Genomic DNA, 27,449 nt, shown 5'->3' with positions numbered 1-27,449 from the left:
CTAAGGAGCTCATTATGAATAACAAAAGAAACTTCTATCACTCAGAAAATTCCAAGGGTTTTAGGAGCTTTTGTGCCTGGAACCAGAATGCCAAACATATTTCTTATTCTAACACAGCCATATAAACTATAATTTTTCAGTGTGTCAGAGATTTATCAACAGAGAACAAAAATGAGCTTACATTGTCAGCCGTGGTGGTAACCTCATTTCAAAGCTATGTATACTTTTGAATGATATAGATATGAATATAGCAAAATTCTGATTTACAAGAATCTCAATACATTTGCTCAGAGCTGTGCTAGGCTGTAATAGTTCTTTTTCACAACTACCATTGTAGGTGAATGCCAGATATATGATAATCACCTTCATACTAGTAAGTTTTCTCTATGAAAAAATTTCAAAGAATTTTGTGTCAGTAAAGGGTTGTGACTTGAGAAATAAAAATAAAATTCTAAGCCCCCACGACTGACTGAATGGATTTCCTCTTCACCAAGGGAACCACAGAGAAAACCTGCATTCACAACCATAATGGGATGGGAGATCAGTCATGCCTCATCATAACCCCTCCCTTGCTAACTGTCATTAGGTTTTCTTCCCTAAGTGTTACCAATAAACTCGGTGGTCCCAAAAGTGGGATCTTTCCTTGTTTGGTATTGCAGAGCCAATACACGAAACCAAACATGAGCATCAAGCGGAGTAAGCTTTATTTGATGGCCAAAGAAAGGAGAAACAGGAACATGGATCGCAGATCAATTTCTCACCTAGTGAGAGGTGAGGAGTTAAAATGTAGGGTCTCTTTAAGGAAAGGCTTGGACATTAAAAGGGAGGGGAGGAATATTCATATCCTTTCTGGAAATGGGCAGTGATATCAGAACCAGAGTCCAACCTTGTTCTTGTTCTTTTATGGTTTCTTCTGGTCATTGTCATGGTGACTGTTAACTATCATGACCCTGCTGGAAGTGTCACTTAGCATGAAAATTGGATTATAATGAAGTCTGAGATCTATTTAAGGCCACTCAGTCAGCCATCTTGATTCTAACTGGTTTTTGACCAATTCTTCTGAGGAGGAACTTCTGTCTGCATGCCTTCCTGTTTCTAAAAATAAGCAAAGTTACAGTGAGGTAGAAGTTCAGCTATGTCACACAGGCATTATACTAGGTAACAAATTAACTAAACAGAAATCAGCCTCTTCAAAAGACTGCTAAATTTTCTTCCCAGGTATAGAACAAAGGTAAGATGAGATTAATAATTCCTTCACCTTCCCCTGAGACATCTGCTCCCTCTATTCCCTTTTTTCCTCAAATGTTCACCTATCTTATGTAAACTGTTCATTTACTGGGCACTAAATAACGTCTCACAAGTATGTAATCATTTGTCTCACTGCCACTGTCACGCGCATCCGTGTGAAGACACCACTAAACAGGCTTTGTGTGAGCAACAAGGCTGTTTATTTCACCTGGGTGCAGGTGGGCTGAGTCCAAAAAAGGAGTCAGTGAAGGGAGATAGGGCTGGGGCCGTTTTACAGGATTTGGGTAGGTAGTGGAAAATTATAGTCAAAGGGGGTTGTTCTCTGGTGGGCAGAGGTGGGGGTCACAAGGTGCTCAGTGGGGGAGCTTCTGAGCCAGGAGAAGGAATTTCACAAGGTAACGTCATCAGTTAAGGCAGGAACCTGCCATTTTCACCTCTTTTGTGATTCTTCAGTTACTTCAGGCCGTCTGGATGTATATGTGAGGGCTTGGGCTCAGAGGCCTGACAGCCACCACCCCTCCTTTTTTGAAGGAAAATTCATAAATACTAAACCTCCCAAGAACTTCTTTGGAAACAATTGATTTCTGTCAAATGTACTTCTCAGGTCATGTTTAACAGAGTAATCCACCAGCAAATGATTATTTAAAAAGCAGAATCCAATTCCCCCCCAGACCAATGTATTTGAGTCTGGGAATGGTGCTCAATACATTGTATTTTTGACAGAATTATCAAATTCTGATAAATTTTACAAATATCACAGCTTGGAAACAATTTCTCTCTCTTTTTTTTTTTGAGACAGGGTTTTGTTTTGTTGCCCAGGATGAAGGGTAGTGGCATAATCATTGCATAGCTTACTGCAGCCTCCACCTTCTGGACTCAAGCAATTCTTCTGTATCAGCCTCCTGAGTAGCTGGAACTGTAGGCGTGTGCTACCATGCCCACCAATTTTTTTTTTTTTTTCTTGAGATGGAGTCTCACTTTGTTGCCCAGGCTGGAGTGCGGTGGGGCGATCTCGGCTCACTGCACCCTCCACCTCCCGGGTTCAAGCGATTCTCCTGCCTCAGCCTCCTGAGTAGCTGGGATTACAGGAGCATGCCACCATGCCCGGCTAATTTTTTGTTATTTTAGTAGAGACGGGGTTTCGCCATGTTAGCCAAGATCATCTCGATCTCCTGACCATCTTCGATCATGTCTCGATCCACCTGCCTCGACCTCCCAATATTTTATTTTTTATAGAGACAGGGTCTCACTATGTTGCCCAAGCTGGTCTGAAACTCCTGGCCTCAAGCGATTCTCCTGCCTCAGCCTCTCAAAATGCTAGGGTTGGCCAGGCACGGTGGCTCATGCCTTAATCCCAGCACTTTGGGAGGCCAAGGCGGGTGGATCACGAGGGCACGAGATCAAGACCATCCTGGCTAACACAGTGAAACCCTGTTTCTACTTAAACAAACAAACAAAATACAAAAAAATTAGCTGGGCATGGTGGTGGGCACCTGTAGTCCCAGCTACTGGGGAGGCTGAGGCAGGAGAATGGCGTGAACCCGGGAGGCGGAGCTTGCAGTGAGCTGAGATCGTGCCACTGCACTCCAGCCTGGGCAACAGAGCGAGACGCTGTCTCAAAAAAAAAGCAAAGAACTAGGATTGCAGGTGTGAGCCATCACACCCAGCCATACACTATTTCTTTTTCTTTCTTTCTTTTTTTTTTTTTTTATTTAGACGGAGTCTTGCTCAGTCGCCCAGGCTGGAGTGCTGTGGCGTGATCTCGGCTCACTGCAAGCTCCGCCTCGTGGGTTCACGCCATTCTCCTGCCTCAGCCTCCCGAGTAGCTGGGACTACAGGCGCCCGCCACCACGCCCGGCTAATTGTTTATGTATTTTTAGTAGAGACGGGGTTTCACCGTGTTAGGCAGGATGGTCTCGATCTCCTGACCTCGTGTTCCACCCGCCGCGGCCTCCCAAAGTGCTGGGATTACAGGCATGAGCCACTGCGCTGGGCCGCCATACACTATTTCTCTAGGAGTTTTGTTTTTTGTTTGTTTGGTTTTGCTTTGTATTGTTGTTGCTGTTGTTGTTGTTTGAGACAGTCTGTATGTCGCCCAGGCTGGAGTGCAGGGGCATGATCTTGGCTCACTGCAACCTCCACCTCCTGGGTTCCAGTGATTCTTCTGCCTCAGCCTCCCAAGTAGCTGGGACTACAGGCACACCCCACCACATCTGGCTAATTTTTGTATTTTTAGTGGAGATGGAGCTTCACCATGTTGGCCAGGCTGGTCTTGAACTCCTGACTTCAAGTGATCCACCCACCTCGGCCTCCCAAAGTGCTGGGATTACAGGCATCAGGTTAGTTTTAGTAAAAGTAAACTCTAGGATGTAAAGAATAAGTGTCTTTCTTTTAAAACTTTAAAGATAATCCTCAAAGGATGAGATCAGTGGGTTTTGGCCTATGTTGAAAATAGTGAAAGAAATTACTAGTACACCCTTGCATATCCAAGTGTCAGATTTTTAATATTTCACATAAGTCCTATGTTTTAATTACTAATATTGTACTAATGTTAATTTGCTGTTCTCAATAACTGTTCTATGGTTATACGAAACGTTTGTGTTAGAAGAAGTGGGGTGAAAAACATAAGGAAACTCCTTTTACTCTTTTTGCATCTTTTTTATAAGTCTGAAAATAGTTCAAAGTAAGTATTTTTAAGCTACTTAAGTCTTTGAATAATCCTTATTAGACCTTGTTGCTAATATAATAAAATAGCCCAGTGTTTTGAACACTGTGGCTTATGTTCTATTTTCAGCTATATTATCCACCAGCATTTTTCCTTATGGCTCAAAAGATTGGACTAAACCAGAGCTAGATTCACTATCACATTGCTTCTATCCCTAGCATGTAATTCTATGATTCCAATTTATATATTCCGGATGATATCCTCATCCAGTGTATATATTGCAAATATATATTTCCAGACTGTGGCTTTCTTTTTCATTCTCTTAACAGTGTCATTTCATAAACAGAAGTTCTTAATTTTAATGAAGGCCAATTGTCACACTTTCCTTGATGGTGAGTGCTTTTAATGTCCTGTTTAAGAAATGTTCTCCTACTACAAGGCCATGAAGTTATTCTCCTACATTCTTATCCTCATACTCATTGTTGATATGGTTTGGCTTTGTGTCCCTACCCAAATCTCATCTCGAATTGTAATCCCCAGGTGTTGAGGGAGGAACCTGGTGGCAGGTGATTGGATCATGGAGTCGGTGTTCTCCCCATGGTGTTTTCATGATAGTAAGTGAGTTCTCATGAGATCTGATGGTTTTCTAAGTGTCAGTTTCCTCTGCTCTCTCTTTTTCTGCCACTTTGTGAAGAAGGTACTTGTTTCTCCTTTGCCTTCCACCATGAGTGTAAGTTTTCTGAGGTCTCCCCAGCCATGTGGAACTATGAGTCAGTTAAACCTCTTTCCTTTATAAATTATCCAATCCATGGGTATCTCTTTATAACATTGTGGAAATGAAATAATACAGAGAAGTGATACCAGGAGTGGGGCACTGCTGTAAAGATACTTAAATGTGGAAGCAACTTTGGAACTGGGTAATGGGCAGAATTTGGAACAGTTTGGAGGGCTCAGAAGAAGACAGGAAGATATGAGTCTGGAACTTCCTAGAGACTTGTTGAGTGGTTTTCACCAAAATACTGATAGTGATACGAACAATGAAGCCCACACTGAGGTAGTCTCCGATGAAGATGAGGAAACTATTGGGAACAGGAGTAAAGATCACACTCATGCTATGCTTTAACAAAGAGACAAGCAGCATTTGCCTTTGCCCTAGAGATCTGTGGAACTTTGAACTTGAGAGAGATAATTTAGGGTATCTGGCCGAAGAAATTTCTAAGCAGTAGGCATTCAAAAAGTGAACTGAATTTTCCTGAAAGTGTATACAGTTGCATGCATTCACAAAGGGATGATTTGAAATTGGAACTTATGTTTATTAATACAAAGGAAGTAGAGCATCAAAGTTTAGAAAATTTGGAGCCTTACATTGAGGTAGAAAAGAAAAACCCATTTTCTAGGGAGAAATTCAAGCTGGCCACAGAAATTTGCATAAGTAATGAGGAACAAAATGTTAATAGCCAAGACAATGGGGAAAATATATCCAGGGCATGTCAGAGATCTTCACAGCAGCCCCTCCCATCACAGGCCCAGAGGCGTAGCAGGGCAAAAATCGGTTCCTGGGCCAGGCTAAGGGCCCTGCTGCTCTGCGCAGCCTCAGGACGTGGTGCCCTGCATCCCAGCTGCACCAGCTCCAGCCATGTCTTAAAGGTGCCAAAATACAGCTTGGGCCATTGCTTCAGAGGGTGCAAACCCCAAACCTTGGCAGCTTCCATGTGGCATTGGGCCTGTGGGTGAACAGAACATAAGAATTGAGGTTAGGGAACCTCTACCTAGATTCCAGAGATGTATGGAAATGCCTGGATGTCCACTGAGTCATGCAAAAATCACAAAAAGCAAAAAGACAAAAAAAAAAAACCCTACTTGACTTTTGTTCCCAGACAGCTGTAATTTCATATGCTTACTTTATCTCTTATGTAAAATGTAGATTTACTGAGTACAAGTCAAATGCTTAATTGACCTTTCCCCCACAGTCTTCCTTCCAAATGTAAAATGTATATTCACCGAGCATTAATCAGAGCTTCACAAGAATGTAACCCCTTGACTCATTAGCTACCCTACCTCCTTTTTTTTTCCTTCCCCTCCTGCTTGCTCTTTTCCCTTTAAATAATGAAGTTCCCAAAACCCTGTTTGAAAAAACTCAGGCCACAGATCCTACTGTAACTTGTATTTCTTTTTCCCAGGCCTGTCCTCCACCTTGGTAAAATAGATCTCTGAATCCACTGAGATCTGCCTCAGTCACTTTTTGGATTACAGGTGTATTAGTCTGTTTTCACATTGCTATAAAGAACTGCTGGAGACTGGGTAACTTATAAACAAAAAAGGTTTAATTGACTCACAGTTACTCATGGCTGAGGAAGCCTCAGGAAACTTACAATCCCGGTGGAAGGTGAAGAAGAAGCAATCACCTTCTTCACAAGGCAGCAGGAGAAAGAAAGGGAGAGAGGGTGAACTGCCAAACACTTTAAAACCATCAGATCTCGTGAGAACTCACTGAGTATCGTAAGAACAGCATGGAGAAACTGCCCCCATGATCCAATCACCTCCCACCAGATCCCTCTCTGGACACACAGGAATTACAATTCAAGATGAGATTTGAGTGGGGACTCAGAGCCAAACCATATCAACAGGATATTCTATTAACTCAGAATCACTTGTTGAAAAGCAAAATTGTTTGCCCAGTAAATTGTAGTTGTGTAGTTGTCATAAAATTAGGTGACTAGATGTATGTGTCAGTTTCTGGTCTCCATCCTCTCTTCTATAGATATATCTGTCTATCCTCACAGTAATACCACTGTAGTCTAGATGTCTGGAAGAATAACTTCCAGGTTTGACTTTCTTCAAGACTACACAAGGTTCAAAATAGTATCAAAATCCAGAGGTAGAAGGCAAGTCTGTGATGAGGTGCAGGGCCACATCCAGATAGGGCTAATCAGGAGTTAGTACTGACCAGGATTTGATGTTGACCTTATAACAGTGAATTAAAGTTTAAATATGAGAAGGTGGGTTGTCTTGTCTGTTTTTTTTAATTCTCTCTGTTCCTCAGTTTTTTATTCAGTGTAACATATAGGAAAAGTGTCTTTCTTGTTTGATTATTGTGAGCAATAATGTATTGATTCATAAAATACTTAAAATTATTCTTATTATATAGTAGACTTCTATTATATAGTAGACTCTCACTTAATGTTTAGTATTGTAATTATTGTTTTTCCTGTTAGTATTCTTATTTTAGCATCTGGAAAGTGCTCAACATTTTACTTTGAGGCATTACAGTTGCATCTCTTTCTACTACTGAAATGATTATGAGGCTGGGTGCAGTGGCTCAAGCCTGTAATCCTAGCACTTTGGGAGGCCGAGGCAGGCAGATCACGAGGTCAGGAGATCGAGACCATCCTGGCTAACATGGTGAAACCCCATATCTACTAAAAATACAAAAAGAAATTAGCCGGGCGTTGTGGCAGGCGCCTGTAGTCCCAGCTACTCAGGAGCCTGAGGCAGGAGAATGGCGCGAATCCGGGAGGCGGAGGTTGCAGTAAGCCAAGATTGTGCCACTGCACTCCGGCCTGGGTGACAGAGCAAGACTCCGTCTCAGTAAAAAAAAAAAAAAAAAAATTGATTATAGACTAACAGATAAGGAAAACAGGTGTGTATGAGGATATGGCTTGCAAACGTTGAACCACAAAATGCTATAGAATGGCACTACAGCAATACCAATGGAGATCATTTCCTCTTATTTAAAAAACAGAGTGGGAGAACTGGGTTTTTGAGAGTGGGTAGTAATCCTGTTATATTTTTATAATTTAATGGGGAAATGAAGAAATTAATACATTAAAAAACTAATACAATATCTTTCATATTATAAATATTCAATATGTATCAGCTAGTAGAGAAATTATCAGCTGGTCATGGTGGCTCAGGCCTGTAATCCCGACATTTTGGAAGTCCAAAGTGGGCGGATTACTTGTGTTCAGTAGTTGGAGACCGGCCTGAGCAACATGGCAAAACCCTGTCTCTACAAAATTAAAAAATAATAAAGCTTATTGTGGCATATGGCATGTGCCTGTAGTCTGAGCTACTCAGGAGGCCGAGGTGGGAAGATCGCTTAAGCCTAGGAGGCAGAGGTTGCAGTGAGTGAGATTGCACCATTGCACTCCAGCCCGGGCAACAGAGAGAGACCTTGTCTCAAAGAAAAATTTTCATTTTTGTACACCAGCATTAGGTTTATTAAAAAGCAACAAGTGTAGAAAGACATCTATGCTAGAGAGATGTACTTTTACATTCAACCACCAAATGAAAGATATATTTGTTTCTCAAAAACAAAAAGAAAACATGCCTCTTATGATAGTAGGATGAACATCAGTTGTGCTAAAATTAAAGTAACATAGCTTTAAAAATATTTCATGTTCAGTGTATTATTATTGCCAATATACCCTCAAACAAAACGTTGTATTTTTATGTAGGTCATTATAAAACAGAAGGAAAAAATATATATAACAATAAGATTAAAAATAATAATAGTAATATTATAACTGAAATTAATGTATATACTGAATAATTTGGGAACAAAATATTTTTGGTTTCAGAAATTTTGCCTTTTAACCAGGAAAATTCCAACTTATCTCTTCCAAGTAAAATACTTCTTGATTTTATAATTCTTCCAAATAAGACAAAAAACCACAACCAAAAGAGCTAAGAATATGCCTACATTTATACGCAGTATCCTCTTTTTTCAATAGTTTTAATTGGGTAAATTTGAAATCCCTGGTTGTTTATTATTTATCATTGAAGGGATCAAAATATTCACATAGGAAATTCAGGATGCATCAAATGTAATGGGAATTAGTGATTGATTATGTTGTGTTCCTTTACTGGAACTTTAGAAGACTTTAAAACATTTGAAAAGTTTTCATGCTGAAAGAAAATGATAACTCTGCAGATTAGTAATTATAATATTCATGGTTCGCTACTTCAACTTTGTTCTCAATGCTTTCTTGTAATCATTTAGTGACCAACTTCAGTAATTCCTCTCATTCTGCTTGAGGCTATTTCAAAATTTGTCCACTATCGTTAAACCTCTTGCAAATGTTTTCACTAAAACCACTGGAAAAAAACTAACTGACAAAAATTAAGCAAATTTGTACTTACTACCGTATTCATTTTCAGCCATACTATTGCCACACTGGCCTTCCTGTAAAATTGAAGTGGGTCAGCCCCTCCACACCTGTGGGTGTTTCTCATCAAGTGGGACAAGAGATTGAGAAAAGAAATAGGACACAGAGACAAAGTATAGAGAAAGAAAAGTGGGCCCAGGGGACGAGCGCTCAGCATACGGAGGACCCGCCCCAGCACTAGACTGAGCTCCCTCAGTATTTATTGATCACTATTTCTACCATCTCAGAGAGGGGGATGTGGCAGGTCAATAGGGTAATAGTGGGGAGAGGGTCAGCAGGAAAACATGTGAGCAAAGATCTCTGTGTCATAAATAAGTTTAAGGAAAGGTGCTGTGCTTTGATGTGCACGTACACAAACATCTCGGTGCATTAAAGAGCAGTATTGCCACTAGCATGTCTCACCTCCAGCCCTAAGGCTGTTTTCTCCTATCTCAGTAAATAGAACATACAATCCGGTTTTACACCGAGACATTCCATTCCCAGGGACAAGCAGGAGACAGATACCTTCCTCTTATCTCAACTGCAAAGAGGCCTTCATCTTTTACTAATCCTCCTCAGCGCAGACCCTTTACGGGTGTCGGGCTGGGGGACGGTCAGGTCTTTCCCTTCTCACGAGGCCATATCTCAGGCTATCACATGGGAAGAAACCTTGGACAATACCTGGCTTTCCTAGGCAGAGGTCCCTGTGGCCTTCTGCAGTGTATTGTATCCCTGGGTACTTAAGATTAGAGAATGGCGATGACTTTTACCAAGCATACTGCCTTCAAGCACTTTTTTAACAAAGCACATCCTGCATAGCCCTAAATCCATTAAACCTTGGGTCAATACAGCACACGTCTCTTCAAGCACAGGGTTGGGGCTAGGGTTACAGATGAACAGCACCTCAAGGCAGAAGAATTTCTCTTAGTACAGAACAAAATGGAGTTTCTTATGTCTACTTCTTTCTACATAGACACAGTAACAGTCTGATCTCTCGTTCTTTTCCCCACATAGAGTAAAAAAAAAAATTATACTCATGAAGGATTATATATGACTGTCTTCTATATATCGAGCAAATCTGTACTTGAGTTTGTGCTCAAGTCCAATATAACAGCTGCTCCCTTGGCCTTCATGTGAGCAATGTTACCATGTTGGTCTGCAAACAAAGGAATGCCCATGAAGGGACTCCATGGTAGATCATCTCATAGATGCTATTGTTCCACCATAAGTTATAAAGGCTTTGGTTTGAGGATGATCTAGGATTGGGTGATTTTTAGCAAGATTACTAATTGTACGCCTGAGAAATAAGATGAGAAACGCACAATATAAGGCAATGAAAGATAAAGTGTTTTCTATGAACAAGTTATTGTATGCATTAAACTGCACTGAAATTGCTTTCAGATCTCAGAGGAAGAAGCACCTAAGCCCACTGGGGAGGTAAGTGAAGGCTACATGAAAAAGGTACTGCGTGACATGAGACTTGAGACTTGAAAAATGAGTAAGAGATTGCCAGAAGGAGAAAATGAAAGAACACTTTCACAATAAATAAAGAGCAAGTGTGAGAAAGGGAGAGGGAAGCAAAAGAAAAATGCATTATCTTAAGGAAACATTGATGTCACACTGAAAGTGATATGTAAGACAGGGCAACAGGGAGTTGAGTGGGCATGCTGGAATCAAAGGAAGGACAGGCCACACTTTATCATGAAATATATTATCATTTCATAATAAAGTTGTCAAGTATTTTCTCATAGAAAATACAGTCACTCATAATAAAAGAGGTGTTATTTTTCAAAGGCAGTAGGGGAGATAGATAGGTGTAAGACTGCGGAACAAAGGACAGTGTGACAATCCAGGAAGTTATAAAAAAATCCTCTGTGATATGTAACTGCATTTGAAATAAGGCACTTTGATTCCGGCCATAAAGAATGTGACTCTGCATTAAAAAGTGCCATCCCAGGCTGAGCACAGTGGCTGATTTCTGGAATCCCAGTGTTTGGGAGTCTGAGCCTAGAGGATCACTTGAGGCCTGGAGTTCAAGACCAGCCTGGGCAACATAGTGAGACCCTGTTACTACAAAAAAATTAGCCAGGCATGGTGGTGTGCACCTGTAGTACCAGCCACTGGGGAGGCTGAGAAAGGAGGCTCACTACAGTGATCTATGATTGTACTACTATGCTTCAGCCTGGGCTACAGAGCAAGACCTTATCTCAGGAAACAACAACAACAACCCCTTAAAGTATATCTTTTTCTCTCTAAAACTAGAAAATAAATATGAAGAAGTTAATTTTATTTTTAAATTTTTTATTAATAAGTGTTTAATAAATTATTTCCTGTTTAACTATTATCACTCTGGCTATTACTTATGTTTTCAGTATTTTTTTTTCATGTCTTATGAAGACATTCATTCTGTGAGATCCACCTATGCCACTGAGTATTGGATCCTAAGGTATTTGGTTTCCTTCCAAAAATACCTTATTGACAATACCTTATAGCATGCGGGAATTCTAAAGAGATTAAGAGATCACATAGTTAAACGTCTTTCATATGACAGACAAGGAAATGAGGACAAGACAAGGTGAGTAATGAGAACTATGAAAACACTGATGTAAATAGGAATACTCACATTTCTCATACTTAGTTTTGTATTCAATTAAGTTATGAAATGTAACCTTGATGTTTCACAAATAGTGTCTTAAACAAATGAGATTATCAATGACAAATTTAAATATTTAAGAAAGAGTTAAACATCACTATAATTATAATGCAAAGAATTGTAGCAAATTTCTAATGAGCTATACTTGTTTTTGTTTTATGTATCTATTTTTTATATTAGCTCTCATTTTCCAACTTAATATAACCTCTTAATTTTTTTGAGTTGTGCTGGAGGGGATTGACTTATATTTATTTGTTCTATACATTATTTTATTAAAGTTTTAAATATTTTAACTTACAGAAAAGCATTTCTATGAAATCATCTGCTTGTGAGAAATAAAATAATTCTGATTTTTAAAAAGTGTAACTTCTTTTAGATGACAAATTATTAAACACTGCTTCCAAGAAAAATCTGAAGTGGTAATTTAGAATATAAATTTTGAGTATCATCATGATTGCTGAGTTTGAAAATCCTTCAAATGTTTAATCAAAAGCGCAATCTTAATTCAAAAGTTATTACTTTTGTAATAACTGTTAAAAAAATTCAAAATTGTGATGATGCTTAATTTTGTTGAACTGACAGTTAACACTTTGATGATGTACTACAAAACATTAACGTCAGTGATTAATATGATTTCATATAGCCAAGTCATTTCCATGCCCAGGCCCAAAATAAGGTACTGATTTTGGAATTCCCAAGATCCTTATAAACTGAAGTACCATAGACAATTTTTTTTAACTTTTACTTGGTATATGAGTGTTAGAGTTAATTCAAATTTTCAGCAAAAAAAGTAGTATAGGTAATTAGAAGGCAATAGCAGACAGAAAATTTAAGAAGTAGCTCACAAATACCTGAAGACCAGAGGAGTACTCTATACATTAGAAAATACATTACTAATATATTTTTTGAAGTTGAGGGCATCTGAACCTCTTCCTGTGGTATGCTTGCTTCCACTTTACTGCTTCTTATATTCCCTTCTTCCTCCATTAGGAGAAGGTGTTTATTGGAAGCAGAATCTTTGTGAGGTCACATTTTATAATACACAGGGCTCACCTTAAGGGCAGGATTCCATCTTCACCCTTTCTCTTACTTCTTCCTGCCTGAAACATTGGCAAGCTCAGGTTCACCAATTCAGGCTGGTTTTCTCTTTCTCTAAATCTACCTGAGTTGGTTGGTACCTAGACTCAAAGTTAGTGAGCCCTGAACTTTTTTTCTCTGCATACTCCCTGAACAGCACACTGAATAGCTCTGTTCCAACATTTCGGGGATGCAAAAGAGGCAGGGATAACATGGCAAGCTTAAACTGTGTGATGCAATTCAGAGGCTTTTAAATGCAAGCTTAGGGTTATTTTGCTAGTACAGGGGCTCATTAAATTCAACTTTTTTCTAATAACATCTGTAGCATTTCCAGTGTCTTCAGGAATGCTGCTAGGAAAAGGAAGAAATAGAAGGGCAGAATTTGTTGATTTCTCTGTCCCTACCTGAAACACAAGTATAATATCAACTGTATAATATGCTATACCTGTAAAGATTTTTATTTCTAATCACAATGTTAATGCCAAAGTTATCGATAAAAAAGTTATCTTAGCATGTGCCAAATATATATGTATATATAAACCATGTATATGTTTTTAAGTACTTTCTGAGATAAGTTAGAGCTATCCAACAGTCTACCTTTTACAGAGGTGATTTCTACAAACACTTTAATAGACTCATTCAGTAGCTGTCCTCAATTAAGGAACTTTATCTAACATTTTGTGGGATCTGGGAAAGTGCTGATGCAATCACTCTGACCTTTTCTTCTTTCATGTTTCTAATCACTGATCCCACAGAAAACACCACCAACACCATTTTTCTGCAGAGCTGAGGACCACATCTTCCATTTCCTTTGAAGAAAGAATTTTCTCCATCACAAAAGAGTAAGACCACAGCAAACGCTATAGAAAGGATTGACACAAATAACTTAGAAGATAAATTTTATATTACCAGGAATTAATAGAGCTTGGCTAATTTTAAAATGACTTAATCACTCAATTTCTTTGGAAGGAGAAGTGTAATCTGAAATAGATGGCCTCTATTAGGCATATTATGTAAATGTTTGTATGTGTGTGTGTGTAAGAAAGAAACGAAATAGAGCTAGTATATAATAGTCAGGGAGAGATAATGTTAGACAATAATGTACTCAGATGCTTAATTTATGTTACTAATTACTAATATAGATTCCTGAAAGGAGGCATCACAGTTAGTTCTAAATTCAGTTTTAATTCTATGTTGTTATACTTTTACCAGATCACTTGTGTTTATTCTATGTAAGTTTTCTGGAGAATACTTTTAATTTGGAGTCATTTGGCTTTACTTGTCTGACTACAAGCAGTGTGAAAAAGTTACTTATGGTTTTATCATCTCTATGATCTTTTATAACTCACCTTAAAAATTGCAGGAGTTTCTTAAACATTTCTCCTAAAATACCTCTTAAAAGCTGGAGGTTAAGAGTTGCTGACAGTCAGAAGTCTGGTATTCTGGCTTGCAATTTCTGTGAAATAGTCCTAAGAGTTCTGCTTATATCCACAACAATACTTGTGTAATACATATTAGAGTGAGCCATATTTCTGGGCTTCTTTAACTTATGCACTGAAATCATACTGTAAAATTGATATCCCTGTAGAATGTGCTGTTTGTAACTGGCAGTGTGGGACCCTCATCATTACCTACCTCATGGGGGTAATGAAAGGATGAATGTGTTAACTTGGTAAAGCACTAAACTTGTACATAGCAACTTAAATTTGCATTTATTTTAATGATTATTAAGTGAAGAGAAAAATTTCTACAATGATTCTAGTTCTTACTTTCATTACCTAATATATTTTTTAAGTGTAATATGTTTCAAATACAAATGATAAAAATACGAGCATATGCTACTTCAAAAGTAGTAATTAACTTTATGGTATAAACCGAGGGCTGGTAAATTGAGGCCTTTGGGCCAAATCTGACCAACCACATGTTTTTTTAATAATTGAGGTAAAATCACATACAATAAAATTTCATTTTATTTGTTATAAATAATATTATTAATAACCCTTTTAAAGTGAATAATTCAGTAGCACTTAATACATACACAGTGTTGTGCAACTGTCACTACAATCTAGAATCAAAGAATTTTCATCCCCCTAAAAGAATATCTGTACACATTAGACAGTTACTTCCCATTCAACCATCCCCCAGCCTGGTAACCTGGCATTATGTGTTAAAATCATTCTACTTGCTATTAGAAAATCAAAACAGAAACAAACAAAAAACCATACAGCGATATACCTTTAACAAAGTGGACTTTTTTCCTTAATTTTCACATATGCTTAATTATCATTTTCTGATGTGTGAAAATGTACTTTTAGCTCCCTGATTGCTTTTTGCTACAATATATGCAGACGGTAGAGATATTTTACAAGAAAATCTTGTACCAGTCACTTTCCAAATGGCATCATGGCATGGGAAGTCCCATGGACCAGCTCCCAAGTAAAACAGGAGTAACTAGTGATTTTTTTAAAAAAATAATTTGCAGTCTCTAGGAATTGTCCTAAGGACATACAACAAATAAAGAAATATGTGCTGAAGAAAATCCACTATTTCTTGGTGAAATTAAACCACAACATGCTCATTTGTCCACCTCCTAATTCATGGTAACAGAAACTCCATCATTCCAGAGAGGTATAAACAATACCACAGGGCTCCCACTTTTGAAGCTCCCAGTTGAGGACTATGGTATCTTGTTGGGAGGTGACGTTGCCCTGAATTTTTCATGCACATACCCAAGTATGTGTTACAGAGGCTAAATTCCAGGCAAGTGTGGCTAAGAAGGATCTCCCATATTCCATCCAGCCACTGTCATAACACAGAGATTCTATTCATGAACACTGAGTACCAAATAGTCACTATCCCAGCTGGAGATTCCATGAGAGGAGAGGAAAACTGAGAATAAAGGCCAAAGTAGAAGTGCACCACTGTCCGTGCCCTCAGTCCTATAGTCAAGGTCAAGACACTCTGCACAGGGGAGAGTCAGGCCATAAACACAGAGCTACAAATGTTTTCCCAAAGGAATTTACTTTATTTGAAACAGTGTGAAAATTGTAATCCTAAGAGTGCTCTGAAAACACGGAGGCTTTCTGGTAAATAATTAAGAGGAAGCTGTTAGCTTCAGAACACATAAATGCTAAACCACAGGCAAACTAATTTATTAGAGGAAACCAAATATACAGATTGCAAAAAATCTTCCTGGGTTCTGAGCAATGACCAAATACTGACCTCAAAAACTATCACTGCAAAAGAATCACTGAATTTTATTGGATCAGACTGTGGAATAATTTATACTCTCAGGCCATTATCAAAAGTAATAGAGCACTCAATCAGCAACTCGTGAAGGCTAACAGCAGGGTTCAGCAGTAAAAGAGGCAGTCAAAGGATGTCCTACTGCAACCACCATTATTACAGGACACGTGAGCATGCCAAGGCCGCACCCTTGCATAGCAATATCAAGCTTAACACTGCAAAGGAAAGAGGCTTCGCTAAAATAGTCCATGTAGTCATCAGCCACAGCTTAAAATACACAGAAAGAGGGTATCTAATATCTACAGTTGCTGCAATCTATTATAAAAAATGTAGAGTTTTTAACACAAATTTAAATGACATGCTGAAAAGAAATCAGGAGAGTATGATTCCCACATGAGGCAAAAGCAGGCAACAGAACCTGCCTGTTTAAGAGACAAGGTGTTGGATTTAATAGGCAAAAACTTCAAAATAATCATTATAAATATGTTCAGAGACCTAAAAGAAGTAATACTAAAGAGGAAAAGCAGGTATAGTAACAATGCAGTACCCAATAGAAGATATATGGAAAGTGATAGTATTTATATTATTTAAAAAGTAGCAAATGGAAATATTGGAGTTGAAAATTACAATAACTGAAATTAAAAAAAATTTACAGGAACTCAACAGTAGATATGAGATAGCAGAAGACAGAGTCAGCCAACTTGAAGGTAGGTCAGTAGACATTGTGTAACCCAAAGAACAGAAGATAGAAAATAAAGAAAAATGAAGAGAGTCTTACAGAATTTTGGGACAATCTTAAGCACATCAACATACACAAAATGAAAGTAATAGAAAGGGAAGAAAAAGAAGAGAAGGGAACAGAAAAAAAAACATACAAAAATAATGCCTAAAGACTCTTCAAGTATGATGAGACATTAATTTACAAAGGCCAGAAATACAACAAATTTCAAGTAAGATAAACACAGAGATCCAATTACAGAAACATCATAGAGAAAGACTGAGGGTAAAGACAGAAAATGGCAAAGAAACAAGAGAAAAACAGCTCATGACATTCAAGGGCACTCCAAAATCATGAATAGCTGACTTATCATCAGAAACTATAGAACCCATAAGGCACTAGTGTGTCATATTCAAACTAATGAAAGAAAAAATTCAACCTAGAAATTTATCTACCACAAAACTATTTTCCAAAACTGAAGGAGAAATAAAAACATTCCCAAGCCAACAAAAACAGACAACTTGTTGCTAGCAAACCTGTCTTAAAAGAAACACTAAAAGAAGCTCTTCAGATTGAAACCAATTAAGGAAGCCTAATCCACACAATAAAGCAAAGAGCACCAATAAAGGTCATTATATAATTATAAAAGATAGTATAAATCCACATTTCTTCTCCTTTTTTCTTTGAGCAAATTTCAGAAGGAAGTATATAGAGCATGTATACATACAGTTATATCGTTGGGCATATCACCTATAATACACATGTCTGTCAATAACAGCACAAAAGAGATGATGGGGAGCAAAGCTTTGTTAGAGTACGAAATGGCAACAAATAGTAACCCGAATCCACAGGAACGAATAATGAGAACCAATAATATTCTGATTTATCTTCAGATTGTATAAATCTTTCACCTTTTACTAAAGAGAACCAATAATGGTAAATAATATGATTAGTATAATCAATGATAAAAATATATACTTGCTCTCCAAATTGTTTCCATTTCAAAAAAGACATACAATTATATAGTGTCATAAAAACAATGTAATATTGTGTTGGTAACATACATAGATGCAATATCTATAACAATAATACCACATGTAACACAAAGAAATGATAAATGCTTGAGGGGATAGATATCCCATTTAATTTAATGTGATAATTATACATTGTATGCCTGTATCAAAATATCTCATATACCCCATAAATATATATACCTACTATTTACCAATAAAAGTAATACTAATATCACAAAAATGCAAAGAGACTGGAACTATATGTGAATAATGTCTCTATAGAGGACAGAGATTTAAGTCAGTATAAATCTGAAGTTGATTCTGATAATTTAGCATATATATCTGGTAAGCCCTAGAGCAATCACTAAGGAAATAACGATGAAAAATAGTAAAATGGAATATGTTCACTTAGTGCAAAGAAATATATATTTAAAAAGAAGAAAAAATTAAATGTATATATATGACAACAGTAAACAGCAAACGTAAATTTAATCATAATAATAAAAACACCACATGTAAATGGATTTTTAAAATCTAGTCAAAAGGCATATATTACAGACCATATTTTCTTTAAATCCAACCATATGCTATGTAATAGGACACACTAGAAATTCACACATACAAATAGGTTAATATAAAAGGATGGAAGGAGATATACAAGGAAACAGCAAACATAATAAAGCTGAGGTGGCTATACTTATTTCAGGCAGGTAGACTTCTAACCAAAAATGTTAGAGGTAAAGAAGAAATTCACACATACAAATAGGTTAATATAAAAGGATGGAAGGAGATATACAAGGAAACAGCAAACATAATAAAGCTGAGGTGGCTATACTTATTTCAGGCAGGTAGACTTCTAACCAAAAATGTAGAGGTGAAGAGGGACATTTTATAATTGTTACAGTATAAATCCATCAGGAACACATAACAATAATAAGTATATATGCATCTATTAACAGAGTTCAAAATACAGGAGGAAAAACCATACAGAAATGGAGAAATAGACAATCCAAACAATAATAGTTTGCAAATCTGTAGTAATCAAGAAAAGTGTTGTACAGGCATCAACAGAATTGATTTTTAAATCCAGAAGAATTCTTGGAAGAATATGGGTTTGAACCGTGCAGGTCCACTTACACACAGTTTTCCTTTCACTTCTACTACCCCTGAGATATGAAGACTAACCCCTTCCTCCTCATCATCCTCAGCCAACTCAACACAAAAATGATGATAATAAAGATCTTTATTATGATTTACTTCCACTTAATAAATAGTAAATATTTTTTTCATTTTTATAATTGTGTTAGTCTGTTGTCATACTGCTAATAAAGACATACCCAAGACTGTGTAATTACAAAGAAAAGGAGATTTAACGGACTCACAGTTCCACATGGCTGGGGAAGCCTCACAATCATGGTGAAAGGTGAAGGAGAAGCAAAGGCATGTTTTACATGGCAGCAGGCAAGAGAGCATGTGCAGGGTAACTGCCCCTTATAAAACCATCAAATCTCATGAGACCTATTCACTATCATGAGAGCAGCACAGGAAAAATCCACCTCCATGATTCAGTTACCTCCCACTGGGTCCCTTCCACAACACATGGGGATTATGGGTGCTATAATTCAAGATGAGATTTGGATGGGGACAGAGCCAAACCATATCTTTCTGCCCCTGGCCCCTCCCAAATCTCATATCCTCGCATTTCAAAACCAATCATGCCTTCCCAACATTCCCCCAAAGTCTTAACTCATTCTAGCATTAACTCAAAAGTCCAAGTCCAAAGTCTAATCTGAGACAAGGCAAGTCCCTTCCATTTATTAGCCCATAAAATCAAAAGCAAGTTAGTTACTTCCTAGATACAATGGGGGTACAGGCATTAGGTAAATACACCCATTCTAAATGGGAAAAAGTGGCCAAAATGAAGGGGCTATAGGCCCCATGAAAGTCTGAAATGCAGTGGGGCAGTCAAATCTTAAAGCTCCAAGTTGATCTTCTTTGACTCCATGTCTCACATCCAGGTCATGCTGATGCAAGAGGTGGGTTTCTATGGTCTTGGGCAAGTCTGCTGCTGTGGCTTTGTGGGATACAGCCCCCTTCCCTGCTGCTTTCACAGCACCACTAGGCAGTGCCCCAGTGGGGACTCTGTGTGGGGGATCCCATCCTACTTCTGGTACCAATTTACTGTATTAGTCCATTCTCATGCTGCTAATAAAGACATACCAAGACTGGGTCATTTATAAAGAAAAAGTGTTTTAATGGACTCATGGTTCCACATGGTTGGGGAGGCCTCACAATCATGGTGGATGATGAAGGAGAAGCAAAAGCACATCTTACAAGGCAGCAGACAAGTATGTGCAGGGGAACTGCCCTTTATAAAAGCATCAGATCTTGTGAGAGTTACTATCACAAGAACAGCACAGGAAAAACCCACCTCCATGATTCAATTACCTCCTGCTGGGTCCCTCCCACAACATGTGGGGATTATGGGAGCTACAATTCAAGATGAGATTTAAGTGGGAACACAGTCAAGCCATATCAATAATTTTCTTAATAACATTTTTCTCTAAGAATACAGTATAACATATAACATAAAAAATATATTTTAACCAAATTTTTATGTTATTGGAAAGGCTTCTGGTCAACAGCAGGCTATTAGTTATGTTTTAGGGAGTCAAAGTTATATGCAAATTATTGACTGCCTGGGAGATCAGTGCCCTTAAGCCCCACATTGTTCAAGGATCAACTGTACAGCCATATATTATGGTCAATTAATTTTTGACAAGAATGTCAGAACTACACAATAAAGTACAGCCTCTTTAACAAATGTTGGTGGGAAAACAGATTTGCCACATCAAAAGAATGAAATTGGATACCTTTCTTCAAACCATATACAATAATTAATTGAAAATAAATAAAAACCTACATTTAAGAGCTATAACTATAAAACTCTAAATACAAAAAATATGAATAAAGATTTGTAACATTTAATTTGGCAATGGTTTCTTAGATATGACACCAAAAGGAGAAACAACCAAATTAAAATTAACAAATTGGAGTTCATAAAAATTAAAACTTTTGTGCATCAAAGAATACCATCAAGAAAGTGAAATGACGAGCCACAAAATTGGAGAATATATTTACAAACCAGATATCTGATAAGTTACTTTTATCAAGAAAATGTAAAGAAAGCTTAACATTCAAGAAGAAAACAGCACAATAAAGAAGTGGGTTGAATTATTACTTTAGGTTTGAAAGTTATGGAAAAATGCTGTTGTGGCCAATGAAATATAATCAGTGGAGCAATTTAAAGACACTACTGAACGAACTTGTCTGGTTAGTTCATGAGGATAGTTCATGAGGTTCTGACACCTTCCTATTTCATTATCCTTGATCTCAATAAACTATTATTAAATTTGAAATTTTTTCTACATCTTATACTAGAGTTGAACTGGAATTTTTTTTTTTTTTTTTACAAAATGAGTCAGGAAATGGGTGTATAATTTGCCAAAAGACACATATTGAGCATATTTTCCATTACTGCGAAAATGTTCTGGGGCGAAAATTCTGATAACTTTGATAAGTTCTATAGAGATGTAGTTCTGCACAAGAAACTTATGACAAAACTACAAAAATCAAAGTTTGACATATACTATGGTTTAAATGTGTCCCCTTCAAAATTCAAAATGTTGAATTTCCGTTTCAAAATTCAAATGTTGCCAGTGTGATAGTATTGAGGTAGACCTTTTAAGAGGAGATTAGGCCATGGGGGCTTCTCCCTTGTGAATGGGACTAGGTGCCCTTATAACAGAACTTGACAGTGACAGTTTGCCCCTTTTTGCCTTTATGTCTTTATGCCTTCTGCCAAGAGAGGACACAGCATTCCTCACTTCCAGAAGACTCAGTGTTCCAGGAGCCATCTTGGAAGCAGAGACTAGAGAGACCCTCACCAGACAATGAATCTACTAGCCCCTTGATTTTGAACTTTGCAGCCTCCAGGACTGTGTGAAACAAATTTCTGTTCTTTATAAATTATCCACTCTCAGGTATTTTGTTATAGCAGTGCAAATGGACTAAGACAATGTCCTTCTTGGAGATGCCAGTGGTCCCTGTGGTGAGTTGCTGTTTGAGATACTTGAAATGTCCTTGTGTATAGTCTCTGCTTCTCTCTTGGCTATACATTGAAAAAAATATAGGTGAGGACTTTGATACTTCCTTCTTATATATCTGTTGTTATATCTGAATTAAGTGGTCGAATGAAATTTATGGAGAAGGTAAAAATATGATATATATGTGCTTTATTTTGACTTTTGGTTCTAAACGTTTTATAAAAAGAAATGAGATCAGTTTTACAGAGAAGTATCAGGTATGCTATGTTTTTATATGGTAGCATAAACATTCAACTTTCTTTGTGCATTTGAAGGTGAGCTTATATGAATATAAAATCAAAGAAAGTTTTCTTTTTTTTTAGACGGAGTCTCGCTCTGTCACCAGGCTGGAGTGCAGTGGCATGATCTCGGCTCACTGCAAGCTCCAGCTCCTGGGTTCACGCCATTCTCCTGCCTCAGCCTCCCGAGTAGCTAGGACTACAGGCGCCCGCCACCACGCCTGGCTAATTTTTTTGTATTTTTAGTAGAGACGGGGTTTCACTGTGTTAGCCAGGATGGTCTCGATCTCCTGACCTCGTTATCCGCCGACCTTGGCCTCCCAAAGTGCTGGGATTACAGGCGTGAGCCACCACTCCCGGCCAAAAATCAAAGAAAATTTTCTTTTATAGGTAAATAAGGAAATGAAAATATAAAATGATCTAGCAATCTGATAAATATTCTGAAGGGGCTTACATTATAGGGTCAGTTAGAACCCGGTGGCCATCACTCATACAAGACACTCTAAGAAATCATAACTCTGCAAATTGAAGCACTTAGGATTTCTTTTGGAAATTACAGATTCATTTAATTATAGTTTTAGTTTTATCTCTAAGTGAACATAGATGCATATATTGAATTACAAACATATTTCTAGCACAACTGTCTATATAGTAATAAGAAAGTTGTTTTCTCTTTCCCTACTTAGAAATAATAAATATCACACACGCAACACATAGAAGTATACAGGCAGACAAAAAAGATCTAGTAATTGTAAGATGTATCATTTGCCAGTTTGTAAGTTTCTCTTTAAAGAATGCAGTATCTAGGACCTAATAAGCAGGCACAGCTGGAAGGCAAACAGATCCCCCAAAATTAAGGGTCCTATTTTTATACTAAAACCTGGATCCCCAAAAGAGGGAATCAGTCCATCTCCCATGAGAGTCTTATCTCTCAGTGTGGGGCGATGACATTTCCATGTCTTCTAGGTGGCCAAGAGCATGCTTCTCTGATTTAAATGTGCAAAGAGCCATGTATTCTCAGATAACAGCTATTTCCTGTTCCCAAAAGGGTATTTCCTGCCTAGTTATAAAACACCAAAGCTCTCTCACAATGTGAAGTAATTTCTGATACCCTCAAAAGTCAAAACTGTCAAATAATGCAATGTAAAGAGAACAGAGCCTTAAATTTTGAGAGGAATCTATCTACTTCTAATTCCTAGGGTTTCATGAGGAAAAAACAGATTTTCTCCAAAAGAGGGTCTTTGATTCCTCCTCTGTTTTTCCCAAGGAGTCCCAGGCTGTTAGAACTTGAATAAGCTGACTTTTAGTCCTTTTAAATCTCTGATTACCAGATGTTAGCCATGCCAAATCACCAATATTTCTGGCTTTTAAATTTTACCAAAAGTAACCTCCCAGGTGCTCAGAGAAAAAAAATTCAAGATGGGTAGTGGAGGGAAAGAGAATTAATGAATAGTAAAGGTCACACAGATAGCAACCCAGAAAGTACTCATTCCCTAAGCCAGGAATTGAACCCTGAACCCAGGCCGCCGCTATGAAAAGACAAAGCCTTAGCTGCTGACTACAGCATTGGGTGGTTTCCATTGTCCTTCCCAGAAGGAGCCTATAGCAGCCAATTTTGAGCTTGCAATGGCTTTTAATTGCACAAGATAGTTTTTAGGGCTAACTATGACATGCACCCCAAAATTACTGCTCCCTGGAAGGCGGAGATGAAGAGAAAGTATTGCCATGTGGCTACAAAGTCAAGCTCCCAAGGACATTTTCAACATGTGGTCTCTGGGCAAGATGAAGTGGCGGACTGTTGCCCAGAGTAACAGAAAAAATAAAAAAAAGAAAGGGAGAAAAACATTGGCTATGGCAGGGTGGGGAAGGCCAAAGACTCACCCATAGCAGTGTCACTGAATCGAAAGTTCAGGCAGACACTTGTCAGTAGGGAAGGGATCTTTTCCAGCAGTCACATCAGCTCTGAAGTTTCTGCTTTTAGGGAGAAAAACCTCCCCATGTCTTTTGATCCTGCACATGCCTAATCCTGTCACCCATAGCAATCAGCAAAGAGTACAATACAGATTAATCCAAACAGAATAGTGGTTAACATCCCATAGTGCCAAACCTGTTCTTGGCCAAGAGGGACTTTACCGAGAGAGAGGCCTCTAAATCTCTAAATCTTAGGAAGGACTCTAACCTTACTAACTTGGGCCTCAAACCCAAGTTTGGTCAAGCATCCTTGCCTTTTATTAAGCGGGGTCTTTAACCCTTTCTGTCTTAGGAGAAACTCTAACACCCCTAAGTGTGGCCTCTAACCCAGTCCCATCCTCTACCTGGGTAAATGCACCCCATTTATTCAAAGTCGGCCAATCGGTGCTGCAGTCTATTTCCTTTGAGTTGGGGGCTCTCCTCAGTATGGTGTCTTCATGGTTTGCCCAAAAGGGGTCCTGACCCAGACCTCAGGAGAAAGTTATTGGCTCCCACGCAAGAAAGAATTTGGGGCAAGTGCATAGAGTAAGTGAAAACAAATGTATTATGAAAGTAAGGAAATAAAGAATGGCTACTCCATAGGAGGAGCACCCTTAAACGTTTTTTTTCTTTTCAACTTTTATTTTAGGTTCAAGCGTTACATGCTCAGGTTTGTTATATGGGTAAATTGTGTGTTGCGGTGGTTTGGTGTACAGGTAATTTTGTCACTAGGGTAATATGCATAGTACCCAATAGATTCATTTTTGATCCTCACCCTCCTCCCGCCTTCCACCCTCAAATAGGCCCCAGTGTCTATTGTTCCCTTCTTTGTGCCCATGTGTATTCAATATTTAGTTCCCACTTATAAGTGAGAACATGCAGTATTTGATTTTTGCTTCTGTGTTAATTTGCTTAGGATAATGGCCTTTAGCTCCACCCGTGTTGCTGCAAAGGATGTGAGCTCATTGTTTTTTATGGCTGCATAGTATTCCATAGTGTATATTTACTACATTTTCTTTATCCAGTCCACCACTGATGGGCATCTAGGTTGATTCTACATCTTTGCTGTTGTGAATAGTGCTGCAATGAACATACATGTGCATGTGTCTTTACAGTTTACTAATTATATTTCTTTGGGTATATGCCCAGTGAGATTGCTGGGTTGAATGGTAGTTCTATTTTCAGTTCTTTGAGAAATCTTCAGAATGCTTTCCACAGGGGCTGAAATGATTTACGTTCCCACCACAGTGTATAAGCACTCCCTTTTCTCTGCAATCTCCCCAGCATCTCTTATTTTTTGGCTTTTTATAATAGCTATTCTGACTGGTGTGAGATGGTCTCTTATTATGATTTTGATTTGCATTTTCATAATGATTAGTGATACTGAGCATTTTTATATGCTTCTTGGCCACATATATTTCTTCTTTTGAGAAGTGTGTGTTCATGTCCTTTGCCCATTTTTTAAGGGAGTTGTTTTTGTTAATTTGTTTAAGGTCCTTATAGAATCTGGATATTAAATCTCTGTCAGATGCTTAGTTTGCAAATATTTTCTTCCATTCTGTTGGTTGTCAGTTTACTCTGTTGATAGTTTCTTTTGCTGTGCAGAAGCTCTTTAGTTTAATTTGGTCTCATTGTCAATTTTTGTTTTTGTTGCAATTGCTTTTGGAGTCTTTGTCTTGAAGTCTTTCCCAGGGCCTACGTCCATAATGGTATTTCCTAGGTTTTCTTCAAGAGTTTTAATTTTAGGTTTTACACTTAAGTCTTTAATCCGTCTTGAGTCAATGTTTGTATATGGTGAAATGTACGTGTCCAGTTTTAATCTTCTACATATAACTAGCCAGATATCCCAGCACTGTTTTTGTCTGTGTTGCCAAAACTTAGGTAGTTTTAGGTGTGCAGCTTTATTTCTATTTGGGCTTTTTTTGGTTCCAAATGAATAGAATTTTTTTTCTAATTCTGTAAAAAATGTCATTGGTACTTTGATAGGAATAGCATTGAATCTGTAAATTGCTTTGGGCAATATGACCATTTTAACAATATTATTTTTTCCTATCCATGAGCACAGAATGTTTTTCCATTTGTTTGTGACACATCTAATTGGAAACACATCTTAAGTGTTTCCTGAACTGAAACACTTAATATTTTATTAATGACAATACTGCCCCAAATGATATATAAATTCAATGCAATCCTTATAAAAACCACAGCTGACTTCATAGCATAAATTGACAAGATGATCCTAAAATTTGTATTAGATATTTAAGGGACCTAAAAATAGCAAAACGGTCTTAAAAAGAACAAAGTTGGGGGACTTGTACTTCCTGATTTTGAAGTCAACTGCAAATCTACAGTAATAAAAAAAATGTGGCATATGCATACAGATAGATGTATAGATTGATGGAATAGGTTTTAGAATCCTGAAATATACCATATGTTAATGGTCAACTGATATTTGACAAGAGTGCCAAAACAGTTCGATAGGGAAAGAGCCTAGTAAACAAATGTTGTTTGTGTTGACAATTAATAACACGTGTTGTCAAGGATGTGGAGGAATTGGAATCCTCATACATTGCTAATGAGACTGGAAAATGGTATGGCCACTTTGGAAAACAGTCTAATAATTCTTCAAAAGTTAAACATAAAGCTAATATGTGACCCAGCAATTCCATCTCTAGGTATATACCCAAGAGAAATGAAAACATGTCTACACAAAACTTGTACATGAACGTTAATAAATAACATTATTCATGATAGCCAAAAACTGGAAAAAACTCAAATGTCCATTAACTGTTGAATAATAAACAAAATGTAGTATATCCATAGTACACAACATTATTTGGAAATAAACATGAATGAAATCTTGATACTTTAACATGAATGAGTCTTTAAAATATTATGAAAAGTGAAAGCCAACCACAAAAGACCACATATTGTATGATTTCATTGGCATGAAATATCCAGAAAAGGAAAACCCATAGAGAGATAGTAGATTAGTGTGTGGTTGCCTAGAACTCTGGATATGCAGAAATTGCACCGGGTGGGGGTTGACAGCTAATGGTAATGTACTTCTTTTTGGGAGATGAACCTGTTCTAAAATTATTTTCTGATTTTACAAGTCCGTTAATATACAATGAGGCATTCAATTGTACACTGATATGGTTTGACTATGTCCCCACCCAAATCTCACCTTGAATTGTAATCCTCACATTTCAAGGGTGGGGCCAGGTGGAGGTAATTAAATCATGTGGGTCGTTTCCTCCATACTGTTCTTGTGGTAGTGAATAAGTCACATGAGATCTGATGGTTTTATAAATGTGAGTTCCCCTGCACAAGCTCTCTGTCTTGCCT

General features: G+C 37.7%; 1 long non-coding RNA gene across 1 annotated transcript; it reads right to left on the bottom strand.

Moving 5' to 3' along the window:
* Positions 1-688: 688 nt before the first annotated feature.
* On the bottom strand, positions 689-27,449 carry LOC134761270 (uncharacterized). Its single transcript, XR_010139671.1, has 4 exons — positions 27,289-27,449; positions 13,508-13,650; positions 12,767-12,813; positions 689-1,095 (listed from the first exon to the last, which is right to left on the bottom strand). It is a non-coding gene; the product is annotated as an uncharacterized LOC134761270 (long non-coding RNA).

Source organism: Pongo abelii, chromosome 3, assembly GCF_028885655.2.
Source record: "Pongo abelii isolate AG06213 chromosome 3, NHGRI_mPonAbe1-v2.0_pri, whole genome shotgun sequence".
Taxonomy (NCBI): domain Eukaryota; kingdom Metazoa; phylum Chordata; class Mammalia; order Primates; family Hominidae; genus Pongo; species Pongo abelii.
Note: the sequence above shows the minus strand (reverse complement) of the source record. Positions and strands in the feature narration are given on the sequence as shown.